This window comes from Syngnathus leptorhynchus, chromosome 7 (assembly GCF_054491065.1).
Source record: "Syngnathus leptorhynchus isolate UIUO chromosome 7, UIUO_Slep, whole genome shotgun sequence".
In the NCBI taxonomy this organism is placed as follows: Eukaryota; Metazoa; Chordata; class Actinopteri; order Syngnathiformes; family Syngnathidae; genus Syngnathus; species Syngnathus leptorhynchus.
In genome coordinates, this window is record NC_141201.1 from 3,625,099 (window position 1) to 3,637,582 (window position 12,484).

Below are 12,484 nucleotides of genomic sequence, written 5' to 3' on the forward strand. Positions count from 1 at the left end.
ACCTCAACAGGGAAGAGGATGAAACAGTTTGAAGCAAGCAAGTGGCCAAGTATTGGGTCACTCAGCTGTGGTTCCTGGGACTTGAATTTCTGTAAGTGTTAAATATTATCACATTACATTTCAATTTATTAATGGGTAAAATATGCTGTCAGAATTTTTTTTTTCTAATCTTGAGTCATTCCAGCAGGTGCACAGATGTTTATCCTAAAAGTAAACTAAAAACAGATGAGACGTTTCACTTTCTGCTCCAATTCAGCTCTATCAGATACCAAACCAGTTCTCACATTCCAAATACTTGAAGTGTTGCTTTGTATGTACACAAGAATCAATCCTTCATGGTTTTGTCTCTAAGCTGCTTAGCTGGGTTCGAGTTTAACCTCGAGAGTTGTGTGGGCCGAACCATATCGGACCTGATGGCACCTTTTGAAAGTTGAGAAGCCCTTGTGTGTTATTCTCATTAACATGCTATAATGGAACTCTGTTTATTTGCCCTATGAACACATTCATTTGGGAGTAAGGCTTAACTTTTTTTAACAATAATAATAATAATAATAATAAATGGGTCCTAAAAGGCGAGTTGAGGAAAACGTCCATGGATTGTCACATGTCCATCATGATCTCAATCCATCTTCATCTTGTGGCATTTATTAAAGCTGACCTTCCCTCGAATGTTGTGACTCATTGCCACTCGTCGAGAGTCCTCGCATCCCCTCTCGTCAGTTGCCACCCACGCGTCTCCCGACCCCCCGTCGGCAGAGAACCGACGGCGGCTCGCCTCCGTCTCATTACTTATGCATGAGCCATATGTTGCTCGACAACAGCTAATGTCTGCAAATGTGTCAGATGATGAACCAACTCGTCCGCTCCATAAACACAAGTGTGTAAGGAAACAACAATGGAGGGAGCGGGGGCGTCCGTCGCACACATTATTGGCACTCGGGCTCGTCGTCATGGTTACGGGGCATTTTGCTGGTGCTGATGAGATGACCTGTGATTGACCCAGTGTGTGCCGTCGTGCCCATGTAGGAGGATGATGTCATCGTATGTGGAGAAATGAACCAGATCTCACCTGGAGTTGAGATGGATGTCAAAATGCCTTAAAATGGATTCAAATAAGCTTGTGTGAGGATTGTGTGAGGAGCTTCGTCAATATGCCACTAGAGGGCGACGTCACAACAAGTACAAGGTAAAGTACCCTTTTTTTTTGTCATTTCCCGAGTGTATTGAAGTTTAAAAAAAGTATTTAGAGGCCTCATTTTGTCCATGTTCCTATTTGTACTCTGTAATTATTTGCAAACTGTCCTATTGTTTTATGAGAACAAATTTGTACACAATACAAAAAGACTGGAGACAAGCATGAGTCATTTAGTAAAACTTTTGCATGTCTTTGTCACTTTTAGAAAAATAACATTGAGTTGAAAACTGACAAAAAAATGACTGGAAAAATGTCACATTAGTCTACGCACCCCCCAAAAAAGTGTCTGTGTCTTCATCAGAATGGCATAATTAATCATCTCTGCGTGAGAGTTTTTATTCTTCATTTCCATGATGATTTTCATGTAATTCTGACCAGGGCACCAAAAGGGCAACTAAAACATTCTCCCTCGACAAAGACAATGCTAAGTTTTGATTTTATTATTGTTGTGTTAGTGTCCTCAACAGTCACCCACATCTTTTCCTGAATCTCATTAGCGAACAAATTAAGTGTTCAATGAGGCAGTGTCGTGACAAAGTGAAAGGTGCGGATGCTCATTTGCCGCAAAGATAACATCTGTGAAGATGATTTAAATGTCCCGAAAAAAAAAAACAGGCGGCAGGAATGTTGTTGCATTGTTTACAGACTGTGTTTGCGTGTGTGTGCGTGTATGTTTGAAAGGGTGGTGGACAAACAGCAATTTAGTCCCGCCGGGCGTAAACCAGAAGATACATTTGTTTGGTTTTCCCACACACGCATTTAGAACCAGCTGAGTGCAGCATCAAGGGAATAAAAATCAAATAGGACTCATTTACTTTCATTTCTAGCACTCCCTCGTTCGGGAATCGACCTGTCAATCAAAACAGAGCGATATTATCTTTGTGTAGGAATAATTTTTTGCAGAATAAAAATCCAACCTGGCTTCCCTGTGTAAGGTTGGCTTGTGGTTGACTGCAGCTGTAAATTGCGCCCCTTGTGTTGTCATAGAGTAGCAACGACTTGAGGCGCCATGTTGTTTTTAAAAACGATCAACAAGATGGCGTTCATGTCAATAAGCAGATTGCCCCGTAATACAAATAGATGATTGCTCGAAAGATTGTCGAAAGTGATTGCTGCAGGTTTGGGCAACGAAGACTCTCCACACTTCGCTTTTGAAATCATACCGTCGGCCACTCATGAGTTGCAGTGTGACGGTTTAGCCGTTTTGGACGAGCCTTAGAAAAACGTGCGCAGAATAAATAATACCCGCTCTATATTTTGGATCGCGATGATATTTAATCAAAGAGCCCTAATTTATAGACACGAGTACTTTTCAGACATGTCGGTACTCCCCGCTGAGTTGTGTTCAAAGGCGAGGTGAAAATGCAAGCATGTCGTACGTCTCGCTGTCCTGTCGGGGTGTCATGGTGCGCTGGAAATAGCTCACTCCTCTGTGTCGCCTCTCACTCTTTCCTCCCACACCGCTCAGCTCGCGGATGCAGCCCTCCCCTCCCGCCTGAGCGGCCCACACTGTCGTTGAATGACAGTTTTGTCTTCGGATGACACATGACAAACCCCCCCCCCCCCTCCTTCTTTTGTTTTTTTGTCTTTGATCTGTATATTCTGTCATTCCTGCTAAGCATCCTGTATCTTTTCACACAACAAAGAATGGCAAACAGTACAAGTGGCAGTTTGTGAGAATGTGTAGACAACACACATACCGCAAAGTGACTAAAACATCCGCCATAAATCATTTAGTGCGCCTTGGCTTGGAGAAAACGATGACATCATCAGGACGGCAAAATGTACACTTTTCTCTGACATTTTCAACTCTGTTGCCATGGGAAACATGGAACAGTTAGAAATACGAGTTTAATTAATTCCCCGTTTACCGTGATGAATATTTTCTTTCATCGTTTCAAAATTTAAAAGCTCAAATGATAAGTGACTCTTACTATGTCCTTGAAACTGCTCAGTTTCGTTTGACTCTGTCAGTACGGATCTTCCGAGATCACGCTGGTGTACTTCACGTTGATATACATTCATATTTTGACTCGCAGCGTGGCGGCGGACACGAGAGAGAATGCGTTTGGCCACGAGCGAACAAAAGGCAGCCGCAGTATGAGCTCATCCGTGAAATAGGTGAGCTCATATTTTTCTGCCTGCCGTTAAACAGAACGTCTGACAACCGTGGCTCGGTAGGACCTGGGTCAAAACTTGCCACGGGTCTCGGATCGCATGTATTTGATCCACATCGAAGACTTGGTCGAACTAATTAGATGAGTAGACAGACAGAATGTATTGATACACAGCTGAAGCGAGAGAAACGGATAAACGGCTTTGCACTTAGAGCTGAGATAACAATCGCGCTTGTCAGAGAGCCGTACACGTATTTCTCTCGCTCCTACACACTGACTCATCCGTCCTCTCTCGGCTACATCTTTTCATCTTTTTTTTTTTTTCTGCCTCTCGCTTTCTCTGTCTGTGGATAGCGCATTTGAAGAGAGGCTCAGACAAGCTGTGACCCCACGCAGACGAATGCAACACTTGGCCATGAGCTGCATTATCAAATAAAATAAAATAAAAATGTGGATGCAACAAAAGCACAGGGGCAACAAAAGCTGGTTGCAGTCATCGGTTTTTAAAGCAAAGTAATGGCAAGGAAAATATAGGCGTAGTCCGATTTAGTTCTGCCTCTTGAAATCCAAACAGGGACTGACCGCCCCCCCCATATAAAAATACACTCCGATTGCCCAGGCACTTTTATCACAGGTGAAATCGCTTTTCACACTTGACCAGCTGCCAAAATGTGAAAATCGCTCGCACGGCGCTTTAATCATAAAAGACAATAGAGTTCGGTGTGTTTGTGGGGTCTATGACAGGGCCTGCATTGAGTCCAACACAATGGTACCAGCGTGTACTGTCACAATCTCACTTCACTCAACTACTTACAATATGGCTCCTCTTCCCCTCCCAATGTTAAAAACCAAAACAAAAAACGTATGGTTCTGAGCTTGATTGCAGTGATCTATGGGGCTACTTTTGGTTCCCACTAGCGATAGGGGAAAATGAAGCTTCAAATTTGCTTCATAAACCAGTTGTATTGACTCCTCTAGATGGCGCTCTGTTCAACATTGCGCTGAAAGTATAATGACTTATTTCTTAATCCCAACAGTGCTTTCTGAAATAGTCCAAAATACAACAACCGATTCATGAAGCAAATTTGAAGCTTCATTTGGGACATTTCCACATTAGCTATCTTGAACACCTAACATGTTGGTGAGGGCGAATAGTTGTTCTTTTCGCGTCTTTTGAGTGTTTCCTGTCAACGGTTACAATGCTTCAATGCTATCTTCCAACTAGCCATTTAGCCCAACGCTATCTTATCATCAGCGGTCTCCGATGTAGTGTATGCTGATGTGTGTCGGCTTGTCCGCTCCCTGGAGGTTGCGAGGAGTGAATTCACTTCACAGGAATGCACAGCTGAGTCGAGCTGTTGTTCCATCCAAAACACCTTTTGTAACGGTTTTCGGTAATAGCTCGCTTACCCGTGGCTCGTCGCCGCCGCTCGGCTGCTTGCCGTGTCAGATTGAGCCACCTGCTGCGAGCCGTGCACCAAAATAGTTTTTAAATGTACCTTCTGCATTATCGTTCATTTGAACTTTCGAATGAGTCATGATGTAACAGAATGAATAATTAAAGTGAATGATTGCTTTTTCGTCTAACTTCTAATATGTTGCCAGCCAAGTGAAGTCATTACAATCATCTTATTATTAATACCTCTGATATTGTCAATAAAACAACAAGTCGTGTTATCTTTCCGGAGGTGTTCCTAATATTGTGGCCAGCCAACGCTTCCTCACAAGAACATCTCCCTGTCCTCCTGGCATAAGAACATTTCGCTCTCAGCCGCCTACACTCGGTTCCAGAAATAGGCAAATATTCCGCGGGAAGCATGACGGACACGGCGGAGGAGCCGTGCACCTTGACAAGGCGGTAAACCACCACCGTTAAATCGCATCGTGTCGATTGGGAACACACGCGACATTTCATTCAGCTCGAATTAGCCTGAGAATCTTGCGAGAGACGTACGTCTCCTTTTCAAAGAATGGATCCGCATCAATCACGATCAATGTCGATTCACTTCCGGATGATTTTTTTTTGATTCCGATATCCCAGGAAGGAGATGTCGTGATAACAAAGCCCAAGAGCACATTTACCCACATTGTTTACCTAATGATGCTCGTGTGTTATAATACCCACAGAGGGACAGGATAGAAGTGCGGATAGCGCCAATTAAAGGGTGGCGTCGTCATAGCGACGGGTCGAGCAGGCCAAGTCTGAAGTTTAGCCGCCTGTCTTTTTTTCTTCTTGTGCCGTTTTTGTTACCTTAACTGCAGCAATTGCAACCAAAGCAGCGAATCTTTTTTTTTTTTTTCTCTCGGGCAGCTGTGCCCTTGTCAGTGTTAGCACGCCAGCCACAAAAGCCTCTATCACCATATTTTTTTTTACAAAATGGCCTTACTTCGTTTGCACAGAGAGCTAGAAAGAGGAATTGTGATTCTTTTTGATTCCATGACCTTCCTGTTTTTTTTTTTTTTTTTTTTTTTTTTAAGTTTCAGTCTGATGCAAGTCTTGGCAGATCAGACATGTAAAGTGAAGCAACTAGTCGGCCTGTGTCAGCGATTTTGGAACTGAATGTGCCTCTTCTGCATTCGACTCGGGTATCATTTTGTTGTCTGTGTTAAATGTACTGTTGTGAAAGGCTTGCTTCTTGCTACACTTGTATTGGATTTTTATATCTGTATATATATATAGATATAGATATAGATATATTTTTTAGTACAGTACACGTAGACAAGCACAGGCTGGTAGGCAGACGAAAGATCAACTGAGTGGGAGGAGGAAGACTGGCTGACAAGTTAACACAGAGGTTGCATATTGCTGTTACGCAACCGCAGACGCGAAGGTGGCAACTCGATAACGTAGGTGGGCTCCTTATGTGACGTGTGTATGTATGTGTGTGTGTGTGTGTGTGTCCTGTGGGGATTTATCTTTGCCCAGCAGGCACCATATGGTCCAAAGTGTAGATTTCCTCAAAACAACATACACACACAGACGCAACTGCAAAAACAAAGCGTATGAACAACACGTATAGATATAAGAACAATATACAACAGTAAGCAAAATAGAGTTTGATTATTTTCATGAAAATGTCATACAGGAACTCTTGACAGTAACTTTGAGAAAAGATGGCCCTTGAACAGCAGACCCGGGGGGGGAGGGGGGTCCAATAAGCCCCTCAAGGTCCATATGGCCAAGAGGCATTCAACACCCATTTTATCAAATTAGCATTTTGAGACAACTTTGACTAAAGTAAAGTAAACACTACAGAAATGCCTTTTCTTTTTTTGTATCAGGATCAGTTTCATGAAAATACATATTTTGATGGATAGGTACACAAACAACCAAAAACAAATACTGCGAAAATACAACCCACCACTACGCTGTACTTTTTAGTCATAGTTATGTTCCACAAATTGCATAATATTTAGCGATGAAGATGGATCTGCACTTTGCACCTCTGGTAGGAATATTTTATTCAAGACTATCAGCGATTGGAATCGCTCGGTTCAACATTTTGAACCATTAATGTAAACGTCAAAGTAAAAAATGGTTTTAAGAATAGCAATTTGTTGGTTTTTTTTGCGCTCCACGTGCCTTCGTATCATTCAAATCGGTTGCTCTCCTCCATCTTTACTTTAGTTTCTCTCTCCCAGCCTCATTGATATGCTCAGTCTTGATATTGATTTCCACCCTCCTCCCTTGTCCTAATTGGCGCACAAGTCATTCCAGTTGACATTTCACACATTAAATATCAATCAGCCGGGCTCTAATCACACTTGCAAAAGGGAAACAAATCTCACGGGAGGCATTTGGCGGCTGGGAAATCTGATTTAGTCAACATTTGTCCTTCTGTCAAATGAATACGGAGCACCAACCGAAGAGGCTAACACGCTCGTTTGCTGAGATGAGAGATGAAGAGAGCAACACGCGCTGCAGCTGAAAGGGGGGCAAAGCAGATGAAACGACGAGTCTGCCTGGGGCCAACGCAGCTCCAAAACGTATTTATGAACGGGATAAAAAAATATTAGGATGCAACCAAAGTTACGCCAACACTTGTTAAAATAAATATTGAATGTAATGTTCTTCATAATCTTAGTCATTATTTTTAATAAACCTATTTTTTGTAATTTTCATTCGTTGAAAATGTTAAATGTATCATTTGCGTCTTAGAATAAAAAAAAAGAATATTAATGAAATATAAACGATAGTTTAACAATTTCAATATTTTCAAAAAATAGTTACACATATTAGTGGTTTTAACATTTTTTTTTATCTGTATAGTTAGTAAATACATTTGTATTCATTTTTAGCTTATTAAAAATATTTTTAAAATATACTTAAAATATGATTAAAACTATTTTTTTAAATACACATTTTAAAAAATACTTAGTATATTTTATTTTATTCTTAGGATTATTCTGGAGGCCCACATTGACTGTCCTCGTTCAAGACAGAGGTTCCAAACTGTCAATGAAGGAAAATGCGAGCGTGAAAAGTCCCAGTCAGGGCACAGGAATTGTGGATCCACCCATCCTTCCTGTCAGCACCGTGCTCGTCACTTGATACCATCGACGCCATTCAGTGTCATGTCACATGTGACAATTATCTTGGAGTGCTTCTTTCGCACGTCCTCACAATTAAGTCATTCACCAAACAATGTGCCCGCGGATATTGCAAAACTCTCTCAACTCTCTCGCGCTTTCTTAATATAATATTTCTACGTATGTTGGATACACACACTTTCACTGCACCCTAATTGTAAACATTCCTCTTCGGAGTTAGCAAAACACTCGGGAGAGCAGCTGCTTTATGAAAACAAAAATGTGGGTGCACCCCAAATTTGCTGTGTGGCCCAGCGGCGCTAATGTGGGTCACGAGGCCGCAGATTCTCAGTGTCACACGAGACTTCCTCTTCCATTGCTCCACGCAGGATATGAACAATTTCCTGCGGGATTTGCCGCTGCAAAATTCCCATAAACGTCAACAACGGGGCATTTTTAAAGATTGGGTCATAAACGACGACTAAGCCAACAAATACATCCAAGTATGATGAAAGTGTGGAAGAACTTGCACTTTTTCTTGATAGAGTAAGCAAAATTTCATTTTACTGTTGTAATAACATTTTCATCATGGGTGCAGTGAAAGCTTTTCAAAAGCTACAAGTAAAAAAAATTAAAAAAAAATCTTTCGGCCGTGATACTGGCCTATCGTAGCATCTCTGTCATTGCCATGGCAACATTCTCTCACGGTCAGTGTTTGAGCTGCCAGAACACCTCTCGCGCTACATGTTATTGTTCCGAGTTGTGCCTGGGAGTACTAAAAGTCATGGAGCAATAAAAACATAAAAAAAAAAAAACATTCTTCCTTACTGTTGCTTTAACAGTAAAACAACAATAAAGAGGCCTGGCTGATACCTTAAACGTCAATGTTATGCTAATGCCGCCGCTGTAAAAGCGCCAACCCTGCTGGAAAGATTGCAGGGGAAGTCAAATAAAATTTTACACATAATTCCATTCTATTCTTCTCTTTTCTAAATTGAGAAAGAGGGAGACATATTGTTTCTATAGCTTTTTGTTTTTTCACTCCCACCTCGTTTGCCTGCCGCTCAGGTTACGAAAGACACGTTGTACAAAATGTGCCCGGGGAACAAAGTTTGATCATGAATCACAACTCCTGACTGGGAGGGTGGGGGGGTTGAGTCGAAGGAAGAACAGCGTGTGGAGATAAGCAAACACCTCAGTAGCAATATGACAGGCCAAGGAATGCGGGGAGGGAAGGAGGCGATGGAAGATGATGGAAAGAGAAGCACAACCCGTCCAGGGGGGCCGGGTAGGAAGGTCAGGGATGTCGCGGCACGTTAGTCAGAATGCGGGACGGGGTTGCTGTGGTGACAGCATGGTACGGATGAGGTGGTGGGAAGCATTCACATGACTCAGGCCCCGGAGGAGGATGCCACAAAGGCTCCTCCAATTGCTCTTGTACATGATGACGATGGGGGGTGGGAAAGCAGGAAGAGTCGGGGTCAAATGCGGTATTTTTCTCAGCAAATACGATCCACGATTATGCTTCAAACGTTTGCAGTGCAAATCTTTTTCCGATAAAATCAATGGAAAGGTCAATCCATTCTAACCTCCGTTCAGCAAAAAACAAAAATAATCTATAATTATATGTAAAAATGTATATATTATATAATACACATTTATATAATAAAAATGTGCAACAGCAACATAATTAAATCAAATGTATAGAATTAAAGAAATTGTCCATCCTCATTAATTCATTGAAGCTCCTATGGTGTGCGTTAACTGGCCACTGGGGGCAGTATAGTCATGCAGAGACAAACAAAGAAGAGTTTCACAACTACTGTGAGTGACCCAGTAAGTCACAATAGTACAAGAGGATAAATGTAATGCTTTTAAATACAGTAAACTCCCCTCCCCTCCAGGTATGCGTTCACGTTATTTTCACAATTAATAAGTCATCTGTTCTGTGTGTAATTCCAATGTCGAACACTGGATGGTGCAACATTAGGTCGACAAAAGGTGGTGTACCCTACCCAACCACATGTATAAATAGCATATTTAAAATAAACCGAAGTAAACCAAAGAAACAAACAAATAGATTGATTACTCAAGACCAAACCATCCTAGACACGAGGATGCTATTCTTCTGTCGTCTGGACCCAGAGTGTTCCTAACCATCATGGTGGAGCCAGAGGTTTGGGAAGTGCGTCTATCATTATATTCCAGATGAGAAACTCCCAGAGAGCTATCACGCGACATAGGCCCTTATGCGGTTTCGGCCTAGAATCATGCGCAATTACCCGAAAAGCAGAGACTCATCCTTCCTTTCTCTAAATGCATGTGTGCACTCAAATGGTTACGTACGGCCGTCCGGAGGCAAGCAGGCCTCGCATTGCGCGTGCGTGGCTACTAAATAAAACGACGAGGAAATGTTCCAAACCATAAGTCCCGTGGCAGCGAGTGAAACCACACCCAAACCGCAGCAACTCTGTCAGTCGCTCTGAAGGCAACACAGAGCTGAGGAAAAAGACCTTAAGACCCTAAACACTCTTAGGATGCTTTGACACCAAAATGTCTTCAGTATATATATATATATATTTTTTATTTTTTTTTATTTTTTTTCTACCCTGTAGTTCATTTGAACAGGTGGGAACACAGCAAACAAACAGATAGGGACCAACCCGACCGGTCTTTCAGAAAGACGTGGTCACGGTATGGTTCCAAAGGCAATCGAACAAACTCCTTTTTACCCCAAACATCTTTGAAACCTGTTTGGATTCTGTCATGTAGCTAGCAGGATGATAAGATCTAGTCATCATGGTGATGTGAGCAGAATCGAAACGTCTTTTTAGCGCATCATGTGGGTTGGCTATTTCCTTGTTTGCGGTTTTCTCGTGACTTGTCCAGTTCTAATCATGACAACATCAACAACAGCTTTTTTTTTTTTTTTCATTTTGATGCCAGTCCGTAAGCAAACATTCCTCTTTCGTATTTGACAGTAAGAGAACTGTGTGATTTTTGTTGCGATTTTGCGAAAACAAACCAAGAAACGGACACTGCCTAAAACCAAATTTCAGACCAGAGAGAGCGAACGACTGTACTTGTGTGAAAGTGCGTTTTCACGGCAATTATATCATGGCCGCATTCTGTTGTTGAAAACGTGGTGGCCATGTCACCAAACAAAAGCTACTAATCCACACGGGGATGTTAAGTCAAGTCAAGTTTATTTGTATAGCCCTAAATCACAAGCAGTCTCAAAGGGCTTCACATAGACAAACAATAGTGTTACAAGTAACTGGACCAGTCCAACTGGATCCTTTGGCCTACTTTCTTTTTTGGGTGTTCTGTAATTTCAAAAAAGGGCATAAGTGCATTTAAGATGTCTGGATCAATCTTGCGACACATCGGGGATGATGAAGTACTTTGTTGCTTAATTCTTTGCGTGGTATCTCCCAATAACTGAACTCACAAATGTGCTAAAAAACTAGCTAGTCACATCCATAGCACTCCCGTTGCTACCGGCTAAAAACATGTCCAGACATGACAGCGTGCGGAATGTTGGGAATGGGAGGAATTCAGGGGCATTCCCATTCGAGCTCCACAGGGAGAAACGCCGCTCCCCGACTCGCGGGGGAAACGGAGGGACTCTCGGCTCAAACAGACCGACCCTTGTCAGGTCGAACAAGTCTCGGCTTCTTTGCGGGAAGTAGTGCAGCAGAAATTCTGAATAGGGGAAAAAGCAAACAGGAAGTGGTTCTTTCCACATTTTGCTATGGTGAAGCACGCAAACGACGGTTGGGGATATTTTAAAGGACGGCAATAACCCTTCTGGACTTACTTAGTCCGGAAGTTAAACAATTGTGAGATGGATCAAAATTGTTGTTAGGCAAAAAAAAAAAAAAAAAAAAGAAATGAAAAATTCTGCATGACCTCACTTAAGACCTCAGCAGACTTACACAAATCTCCTGAGACCTTTGCAAATCTTCTGAGACTTCGACTCTGTGAGCATCTGAAGGATTAACTCTACTTTTTTGGAAAAATATAGCGGAAAAGTCAAAATGTCTGAGTTAAAAAAAAAAATCAAGCCTCAAAATCTTTTTTTAAACTGTAGTCGTAGTAAATAGTATCTTTTATTGTCAGCCTCTCAACAATAATTATTAATTATTTGGCGTACTATTATAAGAATTGTTAGCACACTTACCATTTTTTGGTCTCTTTTTTTTGTTTGTTTTCAAAAAAGCTGAAGTGTACCCCGTTTTATTCGTTGTCAGTAGCGAGAAAGCACTGCTCGCATTGCACTTGTGGACTCGTAACATCGCTGACCACGATGGCCAGGCTAAATCAACTCATGTTGTCACTTTAGATTTAACGCAGATGCTGCACAGGCGTTTTTTTTTTTTTGGGCTTAATTATCGGCGTTGGCTAACTCGATGAAGGGAGGCTAATACAGTTAGGAGGAATGCCAAAGAGCTACAGCCAGAGGAGAAAAGAAAACCGCAAGCTTGTACACAACAGAGCCTCCAAAATAGCACTCTGACGCTCGGGGAGCAGATGCAGCCTGTAATTCAGTGAGGAGTCTATATAGTGATTAAGTCTGGTGTTTAAAAAAAAAAAAAAAAAAATGTTTAAACGAGCCACTCATCACGGCAACACCAGCAGA

The 12,484-nt window shown here is 41.9% G+C and overlaps 1 protein-coding gene across 1 annotated transcript in view; it reads left to right on the forward strand.

Moving 5' to 3' along the window:
• dhx36 (DEAH (Asp-Glu-Ala-His) box polypeptide 36) overlaps window positions 1-12,484 on the forward strand; it is a 50,149-nt gene that overhangs the window by 26,449 nt on the left and 11,216 nt on the right. The window contains exons 28-29 of the transcript XR_015066638.1: window positions 11-91; window positions 1,027-1,186. The gene's annotated coding sequence lies outside the window, so the exon portion shown is untranslated. The remainder of the gene's footprint in view (window positions 1-10; window positions 92-1,026; window positions 1,187-12,484) is intronic.